Source organism: Lynx rufus, unplaced genomic scaffold (genome assembly GCF_022079265.1).
Source record: "Lynx rufus isolate CCGP_SWC_20201006 ecotype Redwood Valley unplaced genomic scaffold, mLynRuf1.p SCAF_28, whole genome shotgun sequence".
NCBI classification, from domain to species: Eukaryota; Metazoa; Chordata; class Mammalia; order Carnivora; family Felidae; genus Lynx; species Lynx rufus.
Genome location: NW_025814843.1, coordinates 227,837 through 251,238, shown reverse-complemented (window position 1 = coordinate 251,238; position 23,402 = coordinate 227,837). Strand labels below are relative to the sequence as shown.

Genomic DNA, 23,402 nt, shown 5'->3' with positions numbered 1-23,402 from the left:
TATGAGCGGGCCTCAGTTTCTATCCAAAGGCACGAAAGCCCCCGAGGGGGCAGAGATGCCCTGGCCAAGGATCCGGGAAATGCGATGTTGGGCAGGAGCCAGGTTGGCCTGGATTCCAATGGGGCTGTCGCCCTCTGCTAGCTGTGTGTCTTGAGGCAAGCAGCTTCACCTCTCTGAGCCTCACTCCCTTACTCTGAGAAATGGGGCTAAGTCTACACCCCGTTTAAACTGCGATCGTGTGTGCCAAGTGTTAGCACTATTACAGAGCTCTAGACGATGGAGGTCTCCCAGAGTTCTGTCCATTTTGCAGGGGGAGAAATTGAAGCCCCAAGAGGGAGGGACCGGCAGAGCTGATGCCCACATTGAATGACCTGCTGTCCTCTGTCCCCTGAGACCTCGGCCACCGAACACGGCGTCCGTCCAATCTCCCTCATTCTTACCCCCACAGGACTAGAGCAGAAAGGTCATCGCTTGAGCACCTACTGTGTGTTGGGAGGCTCATGCAGGGGAAAGATTTAGGTCGAGGTCTTGCTAAAGCTCTCAGGGTCGGGGTTCCTCCCCTTCATCCATTTCTCACGTCTGTTTATTGGTCCCACGTCCCTAGAGCCCCAACCCCACCCACAGCTGAGTTCTGTGGGTCTGTGGATATGGGGTGGGGGCACAGCACGCTGCCTATAGACCTGGCCACGAATGTTATTTGATGCCCTGGGATGTGATGGCAGCCGCTCTGGTGCCTGTGCAGACAGAGGAGCCGTTGATCACTTCTTCCTTCACTCACTGATTCCTTTAATTATGGACTTAAATTAACCCATGGCCTGAGGAGAAGTTTCTGCAGAGGACGGGGGGATGGCAGAGCAGAGAAGGCACCCTAAGGAGGTGTCTCTACACCAGTGCCTCCCAGGGTGAGTTTCCAGCCAGTGGAGACCTTAGAGAGTCCTTCAGACTCTCCTTCAGAGAGGCCATCCCTGGGGCCCTGGGCAGGGCCTGGGGCAGAGAGGTTTCTTGCCACCTGCCTCTTGGGCACACCCTGACCCTCCTAGACACCAGGGAGAAAGACGTAAGGGACACGAACCCCTGAGTCTGTTGCCTGGGGTGGCCAGTTAGCCCCACCTCACTCCAGGTGCTGCTTCTCGGCTTACACTGCTGATCCCAGGCCTGTCTCCTTCCTGCCTGTTCCGGAACCTTTTCCCTCAGTTCTGGGGCCCTGCCCTTCACTTCAAGGTCCTGGACCCTTAGCTGACAGTGTGGCCTCCTCTTTCACTGAGAAAATCAAAGAAGAGAACTTCTACTTGCTCCCACCACAGCCACTCATGTCCTGGCACCTGTGCCCCTCAGCGTGCCTTCTTCTCTTTCCTGCGGATGGAATGATCTCCTGCCTTGCCCACTGGGCCCCCATCCCTTGCACCTACCCAAGATCATCACTGTGGTGAGTCTCCCTCTCTCTGCTAGACACTTCTCTACACTCTGCACCTGTTTCTTCCAAAGGTGGGCATTAAGGGTTCACCGTAGGCCAGCACTTTCTGCAAGTACCAGGACTCTCCAGGGAACAAAACAAAGCCCTGACAACACCCATTCATTGTCAAAACTCCCAGCAAACTAGGACTAGAGGGGAACTTTCCTGCCTTGATAAAGACTATCTACAAAAAACCCTATAGCTAACATCATATTTAATGACGGGAGACTTTAAGCTTTCCCACTTAGATCAGGTACAAGGCAAGGATGTCCCCTCTCACCACTCCTTCTTAGCATTATACTGGAAGTCCTTGCTAATGCAATTAGGCGAGAAAAGGAAATAAAAGACATACAAACTGGGAAGAAAGATAAAAGTGTCTTTGTTCACAGATGACATGATTGTCTATGTAGGAACGTCTGAAAGAATTGACAAAAAACAAATAAGCCCTGGAGCAAATAAGCAATTTAGCAATGTTGCAGGATACAAGGTTAATATACAAAAGTCAATTGCTTTCTTATATACCAGCAACGAACAAGTGGAATTTGAGATTAAAAACAATACCGTTGATGTTAGCACTCCCTGGAATGAAGTGCTTAGGTTCAAGTCTAACAAGATATATGCAAGATCTTTAAGAGGGAAACTCCAACACTCTGATGAAGGAAATCAAAGAAGGACTAAATAAATGGAGAGATATTCCATGTTTATGGATAGGAAGACTCAATATTGCCGAGATGTTAGTTCTTCCCTGTCTGATCTATAGACTCAATGGAATTCCGATCAAAATATGAGTTAATTTATGAATATCAACAAACTGATTAAAGTCATATGGAGAGGCAAGACTCAGATGAGCCCAACATACTATTGAAGAAGAACAAAGTCAGAGGACTGACACCACGTGACTTCAAGACTTGCTGTAAAGCTACAGGTATCAAGACAGTGTGGTATTGACACAGGAATAGACAAATGGATCAAAGGAACAGAGTGGAGAACCCAGAAATGGACCCCTATAAGTATTGTCAACCAGCTCTGACAATGGAGCAAAGATAGTCTTTTCAACAAAAGGGGCTGGAAGAGCTGGACATTCATAAGAAAAAAAAAAAAACCTAGACATAGACGTTGCATCCTTCATAAAAGTTAACTCATATTGGATCATAGATCTAAATGTAAAATGCAGAAGTATTAAACTCCTGGCAGATAACATAGAAGAAAACCTAGATGGCCTTGGATCTGGTGATGCCTTTTTAGCCACACCAAAGACACGATCCGTGAATGAAATGATTGACAAGCCGGACTTCATTAAAATTAAGAACTTCTGCTCTGGGAAAGGCAGTATTAAGACAATTAGAAGACAAGCCATGGGCTTGGGGAAAACATTTGCAAAAGACACATTTGATAAAAGGCTGTTATCCAAAATATACAAAGAAGTCTTACAACTCAACAATAGGAAGCAAGCAACCTAATTGGAAAATGGGTCAAAGACCTGAATGGACGTGTCAGCAAAGAAGATACACGGATGGCAGGCAACATAGGAAAAGACACTCCACGTTATATGTCATCGGGGAAATGCAAATTAAAACAACGAGATGCCACTGCACACCTATTAGAATGGCCCGAATCCAGGATACTGTTGACACCAAGTGTAGGCGAGGACACAGAGCAAGAGGAACTGTAATTGCTGGTGGGAATGCAAAATGGTGCAGCCTCTTTGGAAGACGTTTGGTTCTTAAAAACTGAACATCCTATTACCGTATGATCCAGGAGTCATACTTCTTGGTATTTACCTAACAAAGTCGAGAACTTACATCCACACAGAAACTGCACGCAGATGTTTATAGCAGCTTTAGTCACAATTGCCCAAACTTGGAAGCAACCAAGATGTTCTTCAATAGGTGAATGGATAAATGGTGCATCCAGACAATGGAACCTTATTCAGCAAAAAAAAAAAAAAAAAAAAAAAAGAGAGAGAGAGAGAGAGAGATCAAGCCGTGAAAAGACACGGAGGACTTTAAGTGCAGATTTACTAAGTGAAAGAGGCCAGTCTGGAAAAGCTATATGCTGTAGGATTCCAACTATGTAACATTCTGGAAAAGGCAAAACCATGGATACAATAAAAAGGTCAGTGGTTGCCGGGCGTGGAGAAGGGGAGATGAATAGGTAGAGCACAGAGGATTTTTAGACAGTGAGACTATTCTGTATGATGCCATAATGATGGATACAAGTCATTACACATTTGTCCAAAACCATAGAAAGTACAACGCCAGAGGTTAGCCTTAAGGTAAACTGTGGACTTTGGGTGATTATGATGTGTCAGTTTAAGTTCACCAATTGTAACAAATGTACCACTTTAGTGAGTGATGTTGACAGTGGGGGAGGCTGTGCATGTGTAGACTCAGGGGGTATATGAGAAATCTCTGTACCTTCCCCTCAATTTTGGTGTGAACCTAGAACACCTCTACAAAATAGTCTTGGAAAACGAGTAGTCTTGGATGCCAACCCCCTGCCCTCACATGTCAAGGGGCAACTGAGCATAGATTTCTGAATAAGTGACCGTAGAATACACGGGAGGGAAGGGGACATCTGATCGGAGACCTTCATGGAGTCAGGGAGGAGCCAGGAGCATATCGGAGGGAAGCGGGCCCGGGGAGAGGCCAAAGGTAGGTGGTGTTCCCCCGTCGGGGTCAGGGACTGGTGTGGAGAACAGACATCATGGCTGGAGCAGTGTGAGTAAGGAGGGGGCCTTGCAGGTGGCCCGGAGGCCATGCAGTGCTCTGCTATTGTTTCCTTCTTTCTTGCAACAGCAAGCGTTTCTTTCCCACTCTCTGGGCCGTGGCCGTGGCCCCGCTGAGTGGGTGTGAGGAGTTAGCCTTGCATCTGTCAGGCTTTAGTTGGGTTCAAATCCCTTTCATGTGACTCCTCAAAAAAAATATTTTTTGAGGCGAAATTCACATGACATAAAATTAACCATTGAGAGCGAGCCATTCGGTGGCATCTAATACATTCACAAGGGTGTGCAAATGTACCTCTCATCCTGTTCCAAAACGTTTTCATCGCAGGACAAAACCCTGTGCGCATTAAATAATCACCCCCCACCCTCCAACCCGCACTCTCCATGCCCCCATCCCCTGGCAGCCACTGCTTTCTGCGTCTGTGTATTTGCCGATTCTGGACATTCATATACGTGGAATCATCCAACTTGTGGCCTTTTGTGTCTGGCTGCTTTCGCTTGGCAGAGTGTTTCTGAGGCTCGTCCAGACTTCAGTGTGGCTCAGTACTTGATGGTTTTTAGGGCCGAATGATAGTCCATGGGTGAACGTACCACATTTTGGTCATCCTTGGGCAGTTGACGGGTGTCGGGGCAGTTTCCGCCTTTGGCTGGTGTGAGTCGTGCTGCTGGGAACAGTCATGTACGTGGTCATGTGTGAACACTGGTTTTCAGTTCTCTTGGGTCCATACTTAGGAGCGAACTGCTGGGTCATATGGCAACCCTGTGTTTAAGCTTCTGAGGATATATTATCTTCCGCCACTGAAAGCACGCTCTCTTGACCGCCCCCTCCCCTTTGGCTTCTGCTCATTTCTCTGCTCCCTGTAACTACAGAACTCCTCACTGCGTGTGTCCCCAGTCGCTTTCCCCAATTTCTCCTCTTGGCCTTTGCCCCTGATCTTTGTACCTATGGTGGCAGTACAAACTGCTCAGGTCCAGGTCACCTGGGTCCCCCTTGGTCACCTCCAGAGTTCGTCTGGCTCACTGTCAGCACCGTCTGGGCCCAGGGCCCTGGCTCCCCCTGGGAAGGTCTGCGTGGCTCGACATCCGCCCCAGCGCCTTGAGGTGCGCTCACTGGGGTGCCCTCTCCTCCCCGCCAACCCCGGGCCTCAGCCGTGTCCTCAGCCAGCTCTCGGTCTCATCTCTCATCCAGGCCTGCCCTCCACTTCCAGGCTCAGCCCCCTCCCTGCCCAGCAGCATCTCCCCTGCGAGCTCTTACCTTCCCCTGATCCTCTGCCCCCTCCCCGGGCGGCAGGCGACCTCCCACGACTCCCAGCAGGGCTTCAGGTGGCCAGCGGGTTGGGGGAACTGAGCCACGGCTTGGCCTTCCGGCAGGACTGCTTCCTGGCTCCGCCGCTGTGGCCTGGACTCCTCATCGGAACGGTGGATGCAGGCATCCAGCTGTCCACCTCCAAGGACCGTCCTTACGGTGAAGCAAGACAATCAGTGGAGGGTGCCCAGTGTGTGGCCTGCATGGGGGTGGGGTGGGCTTTCTGAAGCGGCTTCCTATCCTGTCTTTCTTCCTGAGCTGCAGCAACTTCTACAGGAAGCGGTCCAGGCATGCCACAGAGCTTTGTTGACCCTCAGTTTCCCCATGTGTAAAGTGGGAATAATAAGCTACCCACTAGAGGTCCTAGCAGGGCTCTGTGTCTAGGAGTTCCCACAAGTTCGGCACACAGTGGGCTCTCAACCTGTGCCTGCTTGGGGGTCACGGACGAGTGTGCTCAGCAGTGCCCAGCCTGGCAGGCAGGGCTCCTCAGGGAAGGGGGGCCCTGCCTGCTACAGTGGGGATGGAAAGGCAGGAAGGGGACAGATGCCACCTCCTGATAGGACCCCCCTCTACCCCTCCCTCCCCCGAGACTGCAGCTGCTTGAGGCGGAGGCACAGACCCAGCTGATCCCCCACCCCCTCATCAGCCTGTCAGCACCGAGGATCCGGCAGGAGCCCCCCACCGGGGCTGTGCCTGGCGGCTGGATTTGGAGGGCGTCCAAGCCACCTGGCTCCCCTTGGCCTGGGGATGCTGGTACTGTTGCGAGTGGAGGGTTTCACGGTCCCCTGCCCTCCTCTCTGTTTCCCGTCCTCACAACCCAGGAGTCCAGGCACATGGGGTCAGTGTGAACCAGCCGTGTTCACAGCGCCAGGCCCGTGGTGATGAGTCCCGTTTGGGGACAGTGTAGACGGACGTGGACTGTAGAGACAGGTGGAAAGCCATTGGAGATGGGGGTGCGTGGCTCCGTGTGTGTGGTGGTCGTGCAGGGGCCCTGACCGTGGAGAGGGCGTGCGCCTGAGTTCTGTGAGCGGGTGGGAGAGATGTGTGTGTCCTGGCCAGTGAAGTGGATGTGGCCCGACGGCACAGGTGGGGAGGGCGGCGCGGGTGGGCGTGGGGAGTATACATGGGTTGGTCCCCCCGCCTCCCCTTTCCCTGACCCTCGGTACCTTCTGCCCCTCTTGCCCAGCCCACCTCTCTCTGGGGAGGGGCTGAGGCTGCTTCTAGGCCGGGGCTGGATTTGTAAGTCATTATTGTGTCCCTTGACATCACTCTAACACCCCGTTCCCTGCACCCCGGTGCCCGTGTCTCCCCAGTTCCCAGGTTCTCTGGCTCACCTGTCACCTGCCCTCCACCCACAGCTGGAGGGAAAGTGCAGGCTCCTGGGTCTCTGGAAAGGATGTTTACTGGAGGCTTCTGCTGCTTCAGAGTTTTATGGGTACTTTCACAAGATAACCGTGGAAATGCTGTCCTCTTGGTATCCCCAGTTACAAAGGAGGACGTGAGGCGCAGAGAGGTTTGAGGGATTTTCTGGGCCCCCAGGTGCTCCTCTGAGCCCAGGTCCAGGGGTCTGGCTCTGGCTGACGGAGCAGCCCTCCGAAGCCCAGCTTCAGGGTCCCACACAGTCTGTCCTTATGTCACTGGCTGTTCCCGGGGCTGGCCCCGCCCCCTGCTGCCCTTCCCTGTGCACACAGAGCCCGTGCAGCATCTTGCCCTTGTGCAAGGCCTCGGGTGTTTTTGCTTTCTTGCTCACAGGGCCAGCACTCTCTGCAGGCCATCGATCTGGTGTTGGGGGCCTCTAATGTCCTTCTGGGGGCCTGGGGCCCCTGTCTGGACTGAGCTGTGGCCACCACTAGGCAGAGGCCTATGCAGAGGGAGGCCAGGGGATCCCAGGCTATGAGGGCCCCTCCAGACTTTTCTTCAACAACTGATTGCCGAGTGCCCGGTCTGTGTCAGGCGCCAGGCTTGTCTCAGTGTCCCCACTTTACAGATGAGGCCCCAGAGGCCTGGAATGCACAGTTCAGCCCCCCAAGTGTGAAGCCAGCCCTTGTGCCCCTTCTGTCCTGCCCCCACACTGAGGGCCCTTCTTTGGCAGAAGGATCCTTCTTCAAGCTGGGGCTGGGGCACTGAGGGCGCTAATGGTCACCAGTGCGGGCCTCTCTTGCCGCCCCACGGGCTGGAGCAGAGAGAGGAGTCCAGATCTGGGCTGTGACTCACATGAAGTCTCCAGTGTTCTCAGGCCACCTCCCCAAGCCTCAGTTTCTCCCCTGTAAAATTACAATATCTACCTCGTAGGACTCTTGTATAGCTTAAACAAGGAAATCTTTGTCCTTGGGGACAAGGTGTGGTATATAGTGCATGCTTAGTAAACATAAAAGCTTAAATTGTAGATTGTTGTTCTGAACGCAGACACGGAGCCCTTGTACTGTGCCCGGCCCCGTGCTGGGTGACCAGAAGGTCGGCTTGAGGCAGGGGTGGTAGGGGTGCCTGGTGTGGTCAGGGCTGTGACAGAGAAAAACCCAGGGGGCTGCAGAGGGTTAGGGGCGGCTCCAAACCCAGCCTGGGAGCCTGAAGAAGAAGCCAGAGGTCAGCCAGGAGGTGGACACCCTGCGGGTTAGGGGGACAGCCTGGGCCAAGGCATGTAGGGGTACGGCCTGCTGGGAGTTGAGTGTGGCCAGAGATAAACTGTCAGATAAACTGTCAATTCATTTTCTTTCCAAAAACTCTTTCCTGGCCCTGCTGGGGTCATAGAAAAGGGGTGCCTGAAAGTGCTTGAGGAGTCCCGGAGCTGGCAGGCCTGGACAGAGACCACGAACACACAGTGTGGTCGGCGCTGGGATCCGCGGGCCTCTTCCCTCCGTATCCCCGGGGCCTGGCACACAAATGCACCTGCTGCTGATCATGTTGACGTGTTAATAATATTTCTCTATGCCAGGCACGGTTCTTTTTTTATGAACTCATTCATCATCACAGCGATCACGTCGTCTCACCCCTATGTTACAGATGGGGAAACCGAGGCCCAGAGTGCTTGAACACGGTTGGTGCTCAGGCAAGGATTGTGGACTGGTTCAGGGAGAGGAGAAGGGTGTTTTGGTTTTGGCTTAGGCAGGGTGAGTCGGGGAGAGGGGCTCTCCTGGCTGGGTCCCCCCAGTCCCCCACCCTGTCCCGTTGTGTGGTCCAGGTACAGCCTGCCCTTCTCTGGGCCCTGAGCCCCTGCAGCCAGTCTGCGACACCTTCTGCTCCCCAGCTGGGCCACAGTCCTCTCGTCCCTGGGTCCCTGCCAGGCCTGGCATGGCGACCTCTCAGGGTCTCTAGAAGGCAGATACTGGCCGGGGGTTGCTCAGAGGTGCCTGCCACCCTGACCTTGGCGTTGAAATGCGAGTGAGGGGCTGGTTGGCTCTCAAGTGCTTGCTGAGGTCGGAGATCAGTGCTGTACACGCCTGGATGTAGTTTGTTCCCACAGTCTCATAGGGAAGGAGTGACATCCTCAGCTGACAGGCAGGGAAACGGAGGCTCAGAGTGGGGAAGCCAGGTGCCCGAGGTACACAACCAGGGAGTCACAGAGTCAGAATTTGAACCCAGAGCTGGCCCACTGCAAAGCTCGTGCAGTCTGTATTCAAGCAGGTGCGGTACCTCGGGCTTTGCAAATAACGTGAATGCACAGTGGCCACTTGCTGGGTGACCACTGCATACCGGCCTCATGCTGGCTACCAAGTTCTCACATGTCCACCCCAGCCCTCGGAGGCACTGTCAGTTCCCATCTTATAGATGAGGACACTGAGGCTCAAAGAGGGGGCAGTCTGTCTGGCAGGATTTGGGATTCTAGCCAACTCCGCTCCCAGGGGTCTCAGGAAAATCCAGGGGTTATGGGAGCTCTGGGTTATCCAGAGCTCCCCAGCCCGATGTTGGTGAGGCCTGACCCGTCCGACTGTGTGAGGGTCCCTTCTCTGTGAGGGCGATGACAAGAGGGTAGCGCTGTGATTTGAGTGCCCTTCACGCTTGTCATTGTGTTGACAGCTGGAGCTATACCAGAGCCACCCACCCTGCGCCTCCACTTGGCTTCTGGGAGGCGGGGCTGAGCACTGAGGTAGGGCCACCCCCTGGCAGGTGAGGGGACCCTGCATGGCTGTGGCTTCAGGTAGCAGTGGAGACTGGCTGCCCCGAGCCATTCTCCTTCTCCTGGGGCTGCTCCCTGGGCACATCAGTGGCGTCTCCCGGGGCAAGGATTAGAGCACATTATCAGTCAAGGTCACCTGCCTGGCTTCCATTCCTGGCTGTGTGACCCTGAGCAAGTCATTGTACTTCTCTGAGCCTTGGTGTCCTTATCTGTAAGACAGGATACCTACGACCTCGTAGCGCTGCCCTGGGGCTCCGGGAGGCCAGATGCTGGGATGTAAAGGTACAGGCTCTGGGGCTGCCTGCGGTTTACTTCCCAGCTCTGCCTCTTACAGGCAGTGTGGTTCAGGTTAGTGACTTCATCTCTCCGAACCTTCGTTCTTCATCTGTTAAATGAGGATAATGGCAGAATCTTTCCGGTGGGGCCTTGTCAGGACACAGTGAGGCAGTCAAGGTAAAGCCCCTGTCAATGTGAGCCGAGGTCCTGTGCCACAGGCTCTCAGCATGGGCCCACCGTGAAAGAGTGAGAGAAATCTGGACTTCTCCTGTCTGAGAGCCAGAGTTCCCTTCCCAGAGGCCACCCATGTGGGGCTTTCAGCTCCCGGCTGCCTGCGGGAGCAGATCACCAGCGGTTTCATCCCGTGCACTCGTCTGATGAAATATAAATAGCATGCAATGTTTTCGAGCGAGGCCAGGAAAGCGTCTGTGGGTCGTCCCTCCCGGCCTAGGCAGTGAGGCCGATGAGCTGGCCGTGGGGATGAGAAGGAGATAGGAGCTCGTGAATAAATCATCGCAGGATCTGGGCTAATGGCCCGGCTGTGGGGCGGTGCACGCAATTTGTGCGTTAATTGTCCAGAGAGGGTGACTTCTGTGTGGGCTCGGCCCAGGGTCCCCTGGTTTGCAAAGTGCCTCGTGTCTGGGGCGCCCTCTTCTGGGGTGCAGCGAATCTGGGAGAGGGCTCTCCCGGGGTGTTTGGCAGTCGGGGTCTGTGGCACCCACCTCGTCCCTTCTTGCTTTCCTCCTAGGTGAGCTCCCAGGACTCTAAAGGGATCTTACACAGGGGATGCTCAGAAAACTGGGCCTGATATGGGTCCTTGGACCCGTGTCTTGGCTCCTGGCAGCCGGCAGCCAGGGCAGGGACTGGGCCTCAGATCCAGTGGGGGTAGGAGATCTGTGAGCAGAAGCTGGGGGCTGGGGGCTGAGCCTCGCCCCATCCGGGCCCTCCACCTCCTTTTCTTTTCCCAGCCTCTTTGTGTTCAGTGGTTTGGTTTTTTTTTTTTTTTTCCCTTTGAACCAAGGCTGTCCCAGCTTAGCCAGCTCCTGCCCCGTTGCCAAGGTGACCAGACCATCTCTGCCATCCTGTGGCCGCTGCCAGGGTTGGGCGAGGGACTACAGTGCATGCACATGCACCCAGGCTGAGCACACATGCATGTGTGTGCCGCGCCTTGTAAAGCTTAAACGTATACCTACATGTGTGCAAGGGCAGACACGTAGAGACCCACCCCATGGTGTCCAGCCCCAGCACAAATGTAGGCACAGATCTGTCCTCGTGAAGGCACAGGTCTGTGTCTGTGTGCACACACCGCAGATTGCACAGGCACCCATGTGTTCCTGCCGAAGAGCAGGAGCGCACATAGCCCCAGCCGTACGTGTACCCCCGAGTGTGAGACACCAGCTCTCGGGGCTGCCCGCTTCATACCTCCCACTTCGCTTCTGACCACACCCTAACTCTCTGCACAAGCGCCTCCTCTGGTCACCGGAGCTGCCTGCACGTGTGGCCGGCGGGGGGGGGGGGGGGGGGATGAACATGTCCTTCCCGCACCGCCCCCACGCCCACCCCCACCCAGGGCCCTGTACCCATCAGTGGAGTGGACGTCAGGCCCCCCGCAACCCCCGCCTCCCCCAGCACCACTCGCCCCTTGCCCCTTGGGGGGATAACCGAGGCTCGAGTTCTGGGCACCAGCGGGCCGGAGCCTACGTGCCCTTGGCAGTGACTTGCTGCCGTCCTTCCCCTGTTTCTGTTTCCCGCTCCCAGGATCACCTCCCAAATAAACTTCCTGCTCCCGCATCCTTCACTCAAGGTCTTTTCTGGGGAAATGCAAAGTGGGGCCAAGTGTCTACACTTCCCTGACACTCCTAGAAAAACATGCACCCATACCTCAGGCTGTAGGTCCATGCAAGGATGTGCCCACACATGAGCACCTATTGTGTGCTGGCCCCTGATCTGGGCACTTTGCATAAACTAACTCCACTAATTCCCTAAACAGCAGTACCAGGCAGGCAATATAATTGGCCCGCGTAACCGATGTGGAAATTGAGGCAAGGGTTAATCCTGTAATTGTGTCTTAAAGGCGGAGGCAGGGCAAGCTGGAGCAGGCAAGGGCTGGGACCAAGTGTGGGAAGAATCCCCGGGCCCCTAACATCTTCCTCCTGCCGGCAGATGCTGGTGTGAGAATGGGGTCAGGAAGCAGCCTCATTTGTCCTCTGAGCTCTGGCCATTCACCCCAGCCACTAACACACACGAACTCTCCAGGCCTCCAGGCCTCGCCTGAGGAGGAGACGGCCCTCTGCGCACTGACTGGCTTGTAGCTTTGAGGTGCTCGATTCCCTCTCTGAGCCTGTTTCTTCCTCTTGGGGGAGGACATCAGGCAGCGTCTCGTAGGGTTGTTCAGAGGAATATAGAAGAGGTGCTAAATGAAAGCTTCAGGCATGAGAAAGCTTTTCCTGGGGTTCTCAGTGGCTGCCCCACCTGCTCTTGGGGCAGAGACCTGCTGGTCACACCCCCAGGCCCTTGCCCCGCCAGCCTTGGGCTGTCAGCAGTGCCCCCGCCCCCGCCCCCCCTCCCCCTCCCCCCCCTCCCCGCGCTGTCCTGCCCCAGCATCAGTTAGCTTTCAGGAAGAGGCAGACAGCAGCGCACAGGGAGGCTCACTGCAGGAGGTGGTCCTGAGACATCTGGAGAGACTGGGTTCTCCTGGAGACATTAGGGCCAGGCTGGCGTAGTCCTGTCCAGGGTCTCTCTTCCCATGGCCCTGGAAGTCTTGGATTCCCATCCCCTCTGCTGTGGACCAGCTGTGTGGCTCTGGGCAAGGTGCTCACCCTCTCTGAGCCCATCTCTGGCCTTTATCAAGAGGAACGATGCTGTGAACTGAAGCAGCATATGTCACGGTGTTGGGTGTGCCTGGTGCACGGTTGGTGCGCAGCTCTGGTTTGCTGGGGTTGGAGAAGCGTGTGCGGTGGGGGGAGTCGGGGTGAGACAGCTGTGAGGTCACAGCATCACTGCCCTCTGGCTGTGGGTCCCTTCCCACCCTGAGCTTCAGCTCATTGTGACATTGGGCCAAGAAGATCCTGTACCTCACCGAGGACTAGACGAAGCAATGCCTGGAAGACGATGCTGTCAATACTCATCCCTGTGTTCCAGAGAATTCCTCAGGCTCATGTTCCTGGCCTGGGCCCCAGAAGGGCTCCCGAGTGACTTTGGGACCAGGCCAGGGGGCATCACAGGTGGGTCACAGGCCGAGCACCCGCCCATGCCCGCTCAGACCTCATCTTGCCCGCCTCCCTCTTGCCAACCTTCTTCCTTCAGAGAGCAACTCCTTGCCTTTGGCCTGTGCGTTTGCCCTCCCTGCTTGAGCCCTGTGTCCTCTTGCAAGCCCTGGCTTCCCTCCAGGCAGCCGGACCGCGCCTCCCCCCGTGGTCGTACAGCCTCCGGTGCAGCGTGAGTCTTCTCCATTCATTCACTTCCTTCTGAAGTGTCTGTCTCTTCCCCTACCTGTTAGAAACACCAAGGGGCACGGGCTTTTCACCCTGTTCCCACTACACCAATTCCAGAGATGGAGTTGGTGCTCGATGAAGACATGCTTGTGGGATGGACGGACGGATGGATGAGTGAACGCGTGAATGAATGAATGAACGAATGAACGAACGAGACGGCCCAGGTGACTCCACCATTTCACGATGATGCCCCAGTCCCGACCTGCCTGGCCGTGGTTGCCTTTGATGTGCACTTGCTCAGGATAATGTTCTTGAACGCGTGAGAGAACCCACATAGGACCACAAAGGAAACCAGAAACGTGAACTGTTTATCAAAACGTTATTTTAGAATGTGTGATACGGTAATTAGCACGCTGTTGCTTCAGAATGCCTTTGCTGGCAGCACCTACAACAGGCCCCGGGACCAGCCGCACTGAGCGCCAGGCTGCTGGGCTCTGCTGCCTCCATTTGTCGCAGAGGGATGGTACCTTTTACAGAGAGAAAAGGCGAAGTTCGGGTGTTTTCCCCATCAAGTTCAGAGAGCCCTGGATTCCATTTTGGGGCCCCAGGGTAGGACCCCCTGGAACATGCTACTGAGTGGCAGGGACCACACAGCCCTGCCTCTGCCCCACGTGGTCCTCCGGACCTCCCTGCACCCCTCTCCCCTCACTCAGGCTCCCTCGCTTTGGTGTCCTTGAGCAGCCCTCGTGAGGGTTTGGGGACCAACACAGGCCATGGCAGGGAGAAAAGTTTAGCTGCACCCTCAGTGCCACCTACATGGCTGTTCTGGGTAGGCAGGCACTGGGATGTTTCCCAGCAGGGTCTTATTAGGGGTGGGAGGACCCTCCAACACCCTGAGGCTCGGCCTGGACCCCCCCCCCCACCCCCCCCCACTGACCTGGCAGAAAGCTGACATTTCCTGCTCCGTGGGCTTGCCCAGAGCTCAGAGGGGACTCTGATGATGACAGCCTTGCCCCTGCACCCTGCAGGGCTGCTCTGCTGTGAGCCGTTAATAGGGGAAGGGGGTGGGAGACTCCCGTTCCCCGGGCCACAGCCTTCTCCCTGAGGCAACATGAACAAACCCAGAAGAGCTTCTCGTTTGACAGATGGGGAGACTGAGGCCCAGAGAGAGCAAGGTCCCGTGGCAAGTTGAGACTGAAGTGGTCTTGGGATGGACGGCAGCCATGCCCGCTGCTTTGCAGTGCATGCCTCGAGGGTACTCCTGGGTCATAGTGGCAGAATCATGAGGGGCCTTCTGAGGCTTAGTCTCCATTGCCCTCCTTAGCCTCTTCTAGAACCTGGACCGTGCTCAGGGCAGTCAGACCCAGGCCCTGGCCTTAGGGGGCCCCTGGCCTGGTAGGGAAAACTTGGAGGGATAGGTAAGTGCCACCCAGCACGGTCTGCTCAAAGACAGAGTGAAGCACAAGCGGTAGGGGCTTGGAAGGATGCATAAGAGTTTGAGGGAGAAAGAGGAAGAAAGGGCCTTGGGCAGAGGGTCCGGCATGTGGCAAGGCAAGGCGGTGGGAAGCATTTCCTCGGAGCACCATTTTTGGGACCTGGGTCATTACTGCCACTGGCAGGTGAGCAAGAAGCAGCTCAGGTGCTCCCATCTACCCAGCTGGCGGTGTGTCCCCAGCCAAGTCCTCTCTCTGAGCTGTTTCTGTCCCCTCTCACCTCCCCTCCTCTCCCTGGTGTACGCAGCTCCAGCCCTGCTGCCCTCCCTCCAGTTCCTTAAACACATGGAGCAACCTTCTGGCCTCAGGGTCTTCGTTCCTGCTGTTCCTACTTCCAGGAACACTGTTCCCACATTTTCTCCCGTAGGTCTCAAGTTTTCTGAAAGACCTCTGGAACAGTGCCCACGTTGCCTCTGGAATTGCTTCTTTTTTTTCCCCTCTAACATGTTCATTGTCCGTCTTGCTCCACTTGAATGTTGGCCCCAAGCACTGTATCTGTACGTTGTACTCTCAGTAGATACCTGTTGAGTGAGTTAGTGAGTATTAAGTGTGATTCTGGTGAGGAGGTGAAGGCCCAAGCCCTTGGCGGTGCCCCCAGACCTGAACTGTAAAGAGGAGTCCTGGGGTGGAGTGATGAGCCTTCTAGAAAGCCCCCTCTATTTTCCTGGACTCCTGATCTTAGAGCTCAGCCTCCTGTCCATGCCAGAAGGAACCCCGGGCCCCTCAGAGAGGTCTGGCAGGCTCTCCCAGTGCATTTTCTGTTCTCCAAATAAAAACAAATTTGCCAAATGAGGACAAAAAAAAGGGAAGCTAAGGAAACAACCATCCCTGTGTTTCCCCCTGCAGAGCATCGGGGTCATTGGGGGACTGAGGCCAGGGGTTCAGGCCCCGATCCTGCCCTGCCTTGTCCCAGACAGGCCCCACATTGGGCCCAGCCTGATACGAAGAAATGCAGCTTCCAAGAGGGGGCCTTTTCCCCGATGGGGGCAAGGCAGGTCTGGAGGACTCACTAGGGAGGAGGTGGCTGGAGCACAGAGGGACCGGAGGCAGGATACCTGGGTGATAGACTCAGCTCGCAGTCTGGTAACCTTGGACATGGCCATGATCCTTTCTCTGCCTTATTTATTCCTCTGTCAAAAATGCTCGTGCTATTCCACCTGGAACATTCTCTGATGCAATGCCAGGCACTCAGCTGAAGCCAGGCACTCAGTTCAAGGGGCCCGCGACATGTTGTGGGGACTCAGCAAGGAGTAACAGGGGACCCAGGGAAATCTTGGAAGGCTTTATGGAGGAGGCATCCTTTGAGCCTGAAGAATGCATTGAGTTCTGGAAGGCAGAGCAAGGCATTCCACTGTCAGGGGCCATCTCATGCTGGGCTCTGAGGTGTGCACATTCCTGAGTCATCACTTGCTGGGGATCACATGATACTCAGTGGGGAGCCCAGCTCTAGCACTGGGTTCATTTCTACTCTGTCTTTTTCTGTTGTTGATTCATAAGAACTCTTTATATATTTAAGCATTCCAGTCCTTTCTATAACATTTTCATTTACCTTTTTTGCTTATGATGGACTGTGATCAACAACATCGTAAATATTTTTATGTTGGTAAATTTTCCTATCTTTTCTTTCACGGTCCTCCTTGTCCCAGGTTGGTTCTTGTAACTTTATTTCAGGTCTTTGCTCTCCTGTGCACATGCTGGATGCTTAGGAAATGTCTGAGACTCCAATTAAGTTGAAGCTTGAAGCATTACAGCTGTAAGAAATATAGAGGCCATGGTGCCTTTGCTCACTGTATTCCTCTTGCTGGAGTTCCTTCCCACTCTTCCCATCTGTTCATTCCTTCCTACTTGGAGTCAGGTCCAGTCCAGGCCCTCCAGGGGCCTATGCCCCTCTTCTAGAGTGAATCAGGGCCTCAGATATATGATGATGGGAACGGGTGGGGGACCAGGAAATTTCCAGCTAGGCAACCTCCATGTATTAACTTGCTGAAACCCCACGAGATAGATACCATTATTAATCCCATTTTACAGATGAGAAGAGGGGCTCAGAGAGATGATATGACTTGCCTAAGGACACAGAGGAAGGGACAGAGATGGGACTTGAACCCAGGTCATATTGCCCCAGAGCTCGTACTTTCAGATTTCCTTCTGACGTCTCATAGCCCTTAGGATCAAGTCCAACCTCCTTAATATGTTATCTGGCGCCTCTCAGGTTCTTGGTTTCTCCATCTGTTAATGTAATGCCTTGGCCCCAGCACCTGTGCATGCAGGCACTTCTCTGTTATTAGAGTGATAAAGTATGTCCCCGCCTGTCGCTCTACACCCTCCTCGGCCCCAGATCCCTTAGGATTCTGGAATGTTGGGCTTGGAAGGGCCAGCCCCTGGGATAGGAACAGGGAGGCTCCGAGGTGGGGAGAGCCTTGCCCAAGGCTCGGTGTGTGAGGAGCAGAGCCAGGTGGGGACCCTGATTCGTGAGGCTGTCAGCGCCCCTCACTGCACTGCGGTCAGTCTTGGGCTGGGCTTCCTCCTGCTGCTCCCTCCAGGAAGTCCCCCTGCACCCTGACCGGGTTAGACATCTCCCCTGGGCTCCGAGGGCTCTGACCGTGGCTCTGATCCAGCCTTGTTGTGATTGCTGGTAAACTCACTATCTCCCTTGCTTGGCAGGGTGCCCCATGCAGACAGGCATTTATTTGCTGGCCCATCCAAGTCACTGGTGCCCAGCTGAGCCCGGCAGGAGCAGGCCCTCAGGAAAGGTTGACTGCAAGAGGGAGGCCCAGAGAGGGACAGAGACCTGCCCCAGGTCGCACAGTGAGTCGGAGCAGAGCAGCAAGCCCCTGAAACCCCCAAGACCCTCTAGGTGTCATCTGCTCCTGGGACTCAGTGAAGCTTGGGGACGGCACAGTGTCTGTAATGGCCACTCTAGTGGAGGGTTCCCAGGGGCCTCTGTCCTCTGCTGCTCCCAGGGGCCTGGGGCCAAGGACACCCTGTCTCCCTCCTGGCCCCGCCCCCCCGTAGAAGGATGTTCTCAAGATAAAAATACCCTCAGAAACATTCCTTAGTGTCTGGCATGACCCGCCGTCCATCCTGGGGGCCAGAACCTCCTGCCCTGGCTTCACCTTGGGGCTCAGAAGGCAGATGTCCGCTTCTCCTGGCCACTTGGCGCAGCCTGTCCCTGGGATCGATGTGTCCAGCCCCTGTCATGGGCTGTGGAACACGAGGGGCCTGAGGGTTGCGTGCCAGCCAGCACCGTCCAGGCACAGGGGAAGGAGGCAGCCAGGATTCTGTCTGTGCAAGGTCATGGCTCTCCTGCTTTGTTGCCTGTTGGGATGCACTCGGAGAGGATCACGCGGGGCTGTGTGGGAGGGTCAGGGATACATATGCCACCTTTCAGTCCTGTGGGGAGTCCCCACTTCTGCTGTCAGCTGCCGGTGCCGGTCAGAGCCGGAAACCCGCTCTCGGAGAACACGGAAGGGACTTGGCACTTGTCGTGGGTCTGCACCGGGACAGGGCCTCAGTTTACTCCCTCGACAGTCTCCTGAGATAGGCGGGGTGTACCTGTTTTGCAAATGAGGAGGCTGAGGCCCAGAAAGGGCCCTTCATGAGCTGGGGTCAGCCAGGCTTGAATTAGGGAATCGGGGATCACCGGCCCCCTCGGCCGCACCCCGCCCGGGAGGACTGTTGTGCACGTTGGTGACAGCTGCCTCCTCCCAGAGCCCTGCTGTCCCAGGCCCTGTGCCCAGAGCATACCTCCCTCACCACACTGAATTGCAAGGCACATCCGCTGGGCAGGCGTCATCAGCCCATTTTGTGGAGGAGGAAGCTGGGCCTCAGGAAGGGGAAGTGCCTTGCCCCACGTCCCTGGCGATGTCAGCCCAGTGTTGGCTGACAGGTTGGCACTGACGGAGAGGAGTAGGGAAGCCTCAGTGTCCATCCAGGTGCTGCCTTCACTTGCTGGGAGACTGAGGGCCGGTCTGGCCTGTGTGGGCTCGGGCCACTCCAGGGTTATGTGCAAGCCATGCCCCCCCACCCAGCCTGTCCCAGCTAGGACTGTGACCGTGACCCGTAGAAGCATTTGGAGGACTTCAGAAGTTTTGAGTTCACATCATGGGCTGCTGTGGCCACCACAGGGTGGCAGGGGGACCACTGGACAGGGTGTCCAGAGACCTGGGTTCTTGTCTCCAAGCTGCCTCTCATTCAGTGGCTTTCTGACCTTGGGCGAGTCACTTCTCTGCTCTGAGCCTCAGTTACCCGTAGAATGGAGCTAATTTTGCCCATTTGTGAGAAAAAATGTGTCTGGGTTTGTGGGTCTGAAGAAAGCCCCTTCCAGGAACTAGGGCACCAGGAACAAGGTTGAGAGAGCCTGGGGCAGGCCAAGTGACCAACAGGAAGCGGGGAGGGGCAGGCTGTCTCGCACCCTTCTCCCTAAACTTTGGCTCCCATTGCCCTGTGACACCTCCTCTTTCAGAGTTCCAGCTCCAGGTGACCCCGGAGCAAGTGACTTAGCCTCTCCCAGCCCCAATTTCCCAGTCTGTCCAGCTGGGAGAACTATCTCTCCCTCAAGGTGGGGCTGTGAAGTTTGGAATAACTGAAGCCAAGAGCTGAACACTCAGGGCCAGACAAAGTGTAGGCCCCTTCAAGGGGAAGGACATAAGATCAGGGACTTGGACACAAGTCCTTGCCATGGAGTCTCCCAGCTGTGTGATACGGTCTGTGATGGACTCTCCCTGAGTCCCAATTTCCCCATCAGTTTTGAGAGTGTAAGGGCTAAGGGAGGCACCCTGTAGACCCATGGCAGCTGCTCAGGGAATGATGAGGGACAAGAAAGCAGGGTGCTGAGGACTGGAAGTCTTGAGGTGAAAGCCTGGAAGGTGAAGAGGGACGAGCAAGACATTCCCTTATGGAGTGAGCAGAGGCCCAGAAGGGGGAAGTGAGTCACCCAAGGTCACACAGCTTGTGATGGGCAGAGCTGCGACTTGAACCCAGGCCTGTGAGCCTCTAAACCCACTGCTGTCACCTGCCCCAGGAGGCTTATGATGTGGGGGTGACTCACCCACAGTTCCCTTAATCCCAGCCAGAAAAGCCAGTGTGACAGTGGATTGCAGCCAGCCTCAGCCGCGAAAGGGTGGGGCTCCACGGGCTCAGTGGCTGGGAGGTGGGGAAAGGTGAGAAGGGCCTCTCAAGTCAGTTTGCCTCTGGAAATTCACAGAGCCCCTTCCCGCCACACTCTCCCCCGATCCACACGGTGTGCCGGAAAGAAAAGCAGAGGCCTCCTTTGACAGTGAGAAAATTGAGGCTTATGGAATGCTGGGACCACGTAGGATATGTGTATGCCTAATACAAGTCTCTGACAAGTTACTGATGCGTACCCATCCATGTAGCCATTTATCCACCCATCCACTCATCTGTCTGTTCATCTATCCCACTCACCCAACCACTTCATCCATCCAGGCATTCATTCACCTGCTCATCTCCCCACCCATTCATCCATCTATCCATCACCCACCCACCCACCCATTCATCCATCTATCCATTACCCACCCACCCACCCATTCATCCATCAATCCAACTATCCCTCCATCTAACTAGCCATTCATCTAATTATCCATCCATCCATAATCCACCCATACACCCATCCACCCCTTCATAATCTACCTACTCACCCATCCATACACCCACTCACCCACCCATAATCCACCCACCCATTCATCCACCATCCATCCATCCATCCATCCATTCATCCACATATCCATCTACCCATCCATAATCCATCCATTTATCCATCCATCTATCCATCCATCCATCCATACATACAGCTATCCATCCATCCATCCATCCATCCATTCACATACCCATCTACCCATCCATAATCCATCCATCTATCCATCCATCCACTCACACACCCACCTACATATCCATAATTCATCCATTTATTCATCATCCATCCATCCATCCATCCCTCCATCCGTCCTTCTACCCATCTACACTTGAATCCTGTGGTTGGCACTGGGAAGGCTCTGTAGGTGGTGGCTAGGAGCATAGGTTAGGGATCTGAGTTCCTCCGTGAACTTAGGAAAATTACCACATTAGCTACATCTCTGGAATGAGAACAGCAATGGTTTCAACCTTGTGGGGTAGTTGTGAGGATTACATGAGCTGATCTCTGTAAAGCACCTACCACAGTGTCTGGCATGTGGTAGGCCCTCTATAATTATCAGTTGTTATTTTCTCTGGGGACCCATTGTGTTCTGCCCTTATTTGGTTCCGAAAGGTTTGATAGATAGACTCACATTCTGCGAAGGTGTGAGGTAACAGAGGTGTGGGCTGGAGGCCTCTTCCACCTCCTGTGGGGCCCCAAGAGAAGCAGCAGCAATGTGGGTTCATGTAGAAATTTCAGACTTTTGAGCACTTGTGAGGAGAGCAGAACCACCGACAGTAACTTGGCTTTGTCCTATTAACTTTAGGGTCTTCTAGCAACTGATTCCTCTCCAGCTGGTGCCTGGGAAATGGCAACTGCTGCTAACACAGACTTGAAGACAGCCACTTGCCCCCTCAGCACCGTTACTTAGAAGATAGGATTCAAGAGGTAAGATTAAGGTCAGCAATGTGCATCTATCCATCTAGTCATCCACTCAACCAAATACTCGTCTGTTTATCTGTTTACTCCCCTATGCAACCACTTGTTTGACCTCTCATTAACCCATTATCCATCCACCAGCTCCACACATCCTTCCACCCATTTGCTTTCTTTCCATCTACCTATCCACTCACCTACCCAGCCCATCCAGCCATCTTTCCATCCATATATTCACCCATTTCCCAATCATTCACCCACCATCCCAGCCATTCATCCATGCACCCAAAATCCCATCTGTTTTTCCATCCACCCATTCATCCATCTAGTCATTCATCTATCTGTTTATCTGCCTGCCCACAAATCCATCCATCCATCCATCCATCCATCCATCCATCCGTCTCTTCATCGACCCACTAATCCATCCACCCAACCCACTGAATCATTTCCTATCCACCTAACCCATCCATCTTTCTGGTTACCACCCATCCGTCCGTCCGTCTGTCCATCCGTCCATCCGTCCCATTTATTGATGCTTGTGCTCGACTACCCACCTGTGCGTGTATCTGTCACCTCATTAATTGATCCATCCAGTTCCTCATCCGTCTGCTACCTGCTGCATATCCCCTCATCCTTTTGTTTGGTCAGTGGGCGTTTCCTGGGTGTCCCCTCTGTGCCAGGCCTGCACCATCCTCTCTGGACCTCTGAGGTTGGTCAGAGATGGGGCCTGGGGAAGGGCAACTCACACAACGAAGAAGGTAGCTTCTGGCCACAAGAGGAGAAGCCCGGGGCCAGAGAATCCAAAAGTGCTCCCCGGAAGTGGGGGCCTTTAGCTGATCCCTGACAGATGGGAGGATTTTAAACATTCACTTTAGCTGTGATCTGGGGGTCCGACCACATGGGGGGGAAGGTTGCCACAGCACAAGCCATTAGATGCTTGTTGGTGTGTCCAAACAGGAGTGGCCTGGACCGGAAGGAAGATGTGGGTGAGGAAATGGTGGACAACTTTGAGAATTCAGGAGGGAAAACTACACAGGACCTGGTGAGGCAGTGGATATAGGGGCTGAAGGAGAGAGAGGAGGCCAGGCAATTGGGGAAGTGGTCAGGTTACCAAATGACCCTATGAGGAGGGACAGGAGGAGGGGGATGGTGAGGAGGAGGTAAGGAGGAAGGGGGAGAGGGTGAGGGTCAGGAGGGTCAGGAGGAGGGGGAGGGAAGGAGGGAGAAGGAAGTAAAGAGGAAGAGGATGAGGATGAAGAGGAGGGTGAGGAGGGACAAGAGGAGGGGGAGGAGTGGATGTGGGGGAGGGGAGGATGGGCGAGAAAAGCAAGGAGGAGGGGGAGGAGGGGGGAAGGGCACAGGAGGAGGGAGGAGCTTTGGGAGAAGAGGGGGAGCCGTAGTTGGCCACATGGTCCTGTGGAGCATCCAGGAGGGGAGGCTCGGGTCTGAGAAGGCAGCAGAGAGCTGGCACCAGAGGAGGCTTGTGAGGGGCAGGGAGCTGCCCCTCAAGGAAGGCTGCCCTGGGGGCATTAGTTCCCTAGCCTGCCCGATGCGTGAGCAGAGCGCGTGCCTGTGGCCAGAGAGAGCTCGGGCAAAAAGACTAGCATTAGCGATTGGAAATTGAGCAGGTGGGCCCTGCAGTGGTGAGGCCTAGGGGATGGACAGGGCACCAGTCATCTCCAGCATCGTACTGGGGTGTCATCACTGTTTCTCTCCTTGGGCCTGGCATGGGCTTGCCACAGAACACCTGCACTGTGTTGACCCTGAATGTTTGCAGGCCATGGTGTGCACTGGGGGCAACGGCTGTCTGTGCTTTGGCGGAGGGGAGGGGAGTTTGGCCTGGAAAGGTCAAAGGACACTGTCTTCTTCTTCCCCGTTGTGAGAATGGAAAGGGTGCCCCCAACCCTCCATCTCCCCTCCATGCAAATTCTTGGCCCCCTCCAAGGTGACCTCGGCCTCCTCCCTGGCCCCTGAGTGTGCCAGCATGTTCTCCCTCTTGCTCCACGGTGCCCCCGACCCCCTGCCAGCAGTGC

General features: G+C 55.0%; 1 protein-coding gene across 4 annotated transcripts in view; it reads left to right on the top strand.

Moving 5' to 3' along the window:
- The window catches only part of KCNJ12 (potassium inwardly rectifying channel subfamily J member 12), a 44,636-nt gene that overhangs the window by 11,058 nt on the left and 10,176 nt on the right, over positions 1-23,402 (top strand). For 2 of the 4 annotated variants that reach the window (XM_047089776.1, XM_047089771.1), the window contains exon 2: positions 21,260-21,381. The gene's annotated coding sequence lies outside the window, so the exon portion shown is untranslated. Of the gene's footprint in view, positions 1-13,007; positions 13,099-21,259; positions 21,393-23,402 lie in introns of those variants that run through there. The other 2 variants (XM_047089773.1, XM_047089777.1) reach the window with 2 other exon arrangements.